Below are 4,282 nucleotides of genomic sequence, written 5' to 3' on the forward strand. Positions count from 1 at the left end.
GCTTTTTTCTTTTTGCTTATGTGGTGCTGAGGAATCAAACCCAGGGCCTCAGGCATGCAAGGCAAGTGCTCTACCACTGAGCCACCTTCCCAGCCCTCATTTTATTAAATATTAAGAAGATGTAGGTTAAAATAAATGGATGCCAAAAGCATTCATGTATTCTCATTGATTCTTTCAGAGTATCTCTTATAAGGTCTTAATCAAAAGGATCAAATGATTTAGGCCTACAAGGAGAGTGGCAGGACTGATAATCCGCATTTAGGCATTGATGCTTGCACAGCATCATCCCACTTTTAGCTTACTACTTTAATACAAGTCAACTCAGATTAATTCATCTTATAAGATTTTGCCTAAAACACATCAAAGACTTAAAAAAAAAGATTTCCAATTCTAATTTCGTCTTTATTGGCACCACCCCAACAACATTTAGTGCATCAGTTAACACAGGCTGTGTACTTGTTTAGCTTTCTGTGTTACATGGTAAATGTGCCATTGGATAAGAGGATGATCTTTCTAACATTGGTTTGACCCACTTAGGTAATGAATCCTTCCAGCACCTGTTGCTTTCCAGAATCAGTACCTATAAAGAATTGTGCTGTCATCTATAAAGGCTCACCCGCAATTCTAGAATTTTTATTATCTTGCCCTTTTTATTGGAAAAGATTTGTTAGGAATGAGTCAGATCTACATTGGTAAACCCCAATGGAAAGAGAAAAAGGAAAATACAGAAAAATAGAAAACTATCCTTATAACATGCTATCATATATTAAAATGTTACATATGTAGGAAATAGAAAAAAGACTAGACTATATAATAACTTCAAATCAGTGGTTAGCCAGGTGCAGGTGGTTTGCCAGGTGCAGATGGCTGTCTGTAATCCTAGATACTCAGGAGACTAGATTCTCATGAATATTTAGTATATAGTATCCAGCCAGGACAGTAAAGTCCATGAGATTCTTCTCCAATTAATCACTTAAAACGCTGGAAGTAGAGTTGTGACTCAAGTGGTAGAGTGTAAGCATTGAGTAAAAAAACTCAGAGAGCCAAGCACCAGTGGCTCATTCCTATAATCCTAGCTACTCAAGAGGCTGAGGTCTGAGGATCATTGTTTGAAGCCAGACCAGGAAGAAAAGTCTATAAGACTCTTATTTCCAATAAACTACTCAGAAAAAGCTGGAAGAGGTGCTGTGGCTCAAGTAGAAGAGTCAGTACCAGGGCTTCAACTCAGGTATTCCCATTCTTACTAGGCTTTCTTGCTCACACCGGCACTCTCGATCCACACCTTCAGCCTGGCATTATGTTAACTGGAGATGGGAGTCTCTTGTACTTTTAGCCCAGGCTGGCTTCAAACCTCAATTCTCCAGGTCTGACTCCTGGAGAATAGCTAGGATTAGAAATATGAACCACTGGTGCCCAGCTATGAGTTTACTATTGAAGCAAATTAACCTTTAAAAAATTAAGATGGAGGGTCTGGGAAGGTGGTTCAGTGGTAGAGTGCTTGACTCCCATACATGAGGCCCTGGGTTCGATTCCTCAGCACCACATAAACAGAAAAGGCCAGAAGTGGTTCTGTGGGTCAAGTGGTATAGTGCTAGCCTTGAGCTGAAGAGCTCAGGGACAGTGCCCAGGCCCTAAGTTCAAGCCCCAGGACTGGCAAAAAAGGAAAAAAAAAAATCAAGATGAATTAGGATGGAGGTATAGATCAAGTAGTAAAACCTGCCTTGTATGCATCAGGCTCTGAGTTCAAACCCTAATACTAAAAGATAAGAAAATCAAAACAGATCCACAAGATCCATCAAGATCTATCACTGGATCACAATCTAGTCTATGCGGCTCTGCACTCTTTTCTGTCTTTCTAGGTCCCCCAGTCCTGGTTATCAGGCCTACTGTGGTAGTTTACCCAGTTTACTTTTGGATCTTTCCTGTATGGTAGTCTTAGAACAATGTCAAAGTTTTAAGAGTTACTCTTGCTGCTGCTTTTTCAATTTCTTTTTAGGATCCTGTCTTATTGAAACTAGCTCATTGTATAAATTGATCTGTCCTAAGGTAATCACATTTTACAAAATAAGTCTGCAGTTCAACAGGGCATTGTGGAATATATTTCCAACTATACAAATGACCAGCTCCTCTACCACTGCAAGACAAAGTAGAATATAATCTTCAAATGAACTACTAAAATGACAGCCCCATTGGTTTATAACTTGCTTTTTTTTTTCCTACCCCCCTCAGTTGTGGGGCTTGAACTCTGGGCCTTGGCGCTGTCCCTGAGCTCTTCAGCTCAAGGCTAGTGCTCTACCATTTGAGCTGCAGCGCCACTTCTGGTTTTCTGGCAGTTTATTGGAGATAAGAGTCTCACAGACATTCTTTGCCTGCGCTGGCTTTGAACCACAGTCCTCACATCTAAGACTCCTTTGTAGCTAAGATTACAGGCATGACTACCGGTACCCGGCCAATTTGCTCTTTAAATATGATGCACTAATTTGGTTTTTGTTAACAGCTGAGGCAAAAAAAAGAAACCTATTTCTTTTATAGATAAAGAAACAGATCTAAGCAAGTCCTAACATTCAGAAATACCTAGCAATTAACAACGAACTTCTAATCCAGGACTCCAAATCCTTCTCTATTAAAATATGCTAGCTGGGCGCTGGTGGCTCTCGCCTATAATCCTAGCTACTCAGGAGGCTGAGATCTGAGAATCATGGTTCAAAGCCAGCCCGGGCAGGAAAGCCCTTGAGACTCTTTTTTCCAATAAAGCACTAGAAAACGGGAAGTAGCACTGTGGCTCAAGTGGTAGAGCGCTCGCCTTGAGCTGAAGAGCACAGGGACAGCGCCCAAGCCCAGAGTTCAAGCCCCACGACCTACAGCAAATTGTGCTGAATGGCAGCTAGATCATATATGAAACTGGTGCTAGGATTCTGCCTCATATTCAGAATCTCGATCTGTATTATCGTGAATGATTCCAAGTTGGTGGTTTATTGAGGAAACACTGGCCTAAAAGCTTATGTCACTGATAGTTTTGGTATAGGTTGTAGAGACTGGAATTTCAAAATAATCAGTTTTTTCTTTTAGTCCTGGCCATATGCTTTGTATTTGAGGAACTTTGAACATATGGCATTAAGGAACTAGCTTGGGATAAGGAGGTTTATGTCTGAAGATTCTAGTTTAAATTCATGGTTCTCATCCTTTTTTTTCTTTTCGTCAGTGGTGGGGCCTGAACTCTGGGCCTGGGCGCTGTCCCTCAGCTCTTCAGTTCAAGGCTAGCGCTCTACCACTTGAACCACAGTGCCACTTCCGGCTTTTTTCTTTTTGCTTATGTGGTGCTGAGGAATGGAACCCAGGGCCTCATGCATGGGAGGCAAGCACTCTACCACTGAGCCACCTTCCCAGCCCAGGTTCTCATCTTTTTAAAAACTTTGATTTTATTTGTTGTTGGTCATGAGGCTTGAACTCTGGGCCTGGACTCTGTCCCTCAGCTCTTCTGCTCAAGGCGAGAGCTTTACCACTTTTAGCTACAGAGCCACTTTAGGTTTTCTGGTGGTTAATTGGAGATAAGAGTCTCAAAGACTTTCCTGCCCGGGCTGGCTTTGAACCGCGATCCTCAGATCTCAGCCTCCTGAGTAGCTAGGATTACAGGCGTGAGCCACCGGTGCCCGGCTAGTGGTTCCTATTGTTTAAGTAAATACAGCAGATAGCAGACTCTGCCCTCCACCCGGGCACGTGTCCAGGACACATGTGAAACTGAACATTGATTGTAGAAAAGCCAGTTCGCGCCACCTTTTAGGGAACACCGGAATCTCACAGCAGCTCCCAAAAATAGATAAGATATGGTTATCTATAACTGTTTACCCACTGGACTCTTAAGAGCTTTTTTTTCTTTTAAGTCCACATCTAGCCCTGATGTCTTTAGCTAAGATCCACTAATAACCAAGACCTTACTGATAGAGGATAGAACGGATTCACCGGGCTGTACGAGTTATCCACTACGGGGTACACCAGATTTCCTCAAATTACAAAACGAACAAGAAAGATTTCTGTTGCTGGAGAGTAGGTCAGATCCTGCCACTTTACCAGAAAATCGTGAAATTGCTCTCCAGAGCGGGCCCCGGAGCTCAGGCCGGCGATCCTGACGAGGCAGGAGGGGTCTGAGAGCCGAGGACCGCGGTTCGAAGCCAGCCCGGGCTGCAAAGGCCAGGAGCCTCTCATCTCCCAGGAAGCGCTCTCGGCAGGCCGCGAGGCCGCCTCTCAAGTGGTAGAGCGCCGGCCTTGAGCGAGAGCAGCCCCG

The 4,282-nt window shown here is 43.5% G+C and overlaps 1 protein-coding gene across 3 annotated transcripts in view; it reads right to left on the minus strand.

Annotated features, from left to right (window-relative positions):
• The window catches only part of Fam161a (family with sequence similarity 161, member A), a 25,037-nt gene that overhangs the window by 20,396 nt on the left and 359 nt on the right, over window positions 1-4,282 (minus strand). The window lies entirely within an intron of this gene.

Source organism: Dipodomys ordii, unplaced genomic scaffold (genome assembly GCF_000151885.1).
Source record: "Dipodomys ordii isolate 6190 unplaced genomic scaffold, Dord_2.0 Scaffold63, whole genome shotgun sequence".
Taxonomy (NCBI): domain Eukaryota; kingdom Metazoa; phylum Chordata; class Mammalia; order Rodentia; family Heteromyidae; genus Dipodomys; species Dipodomys ordii.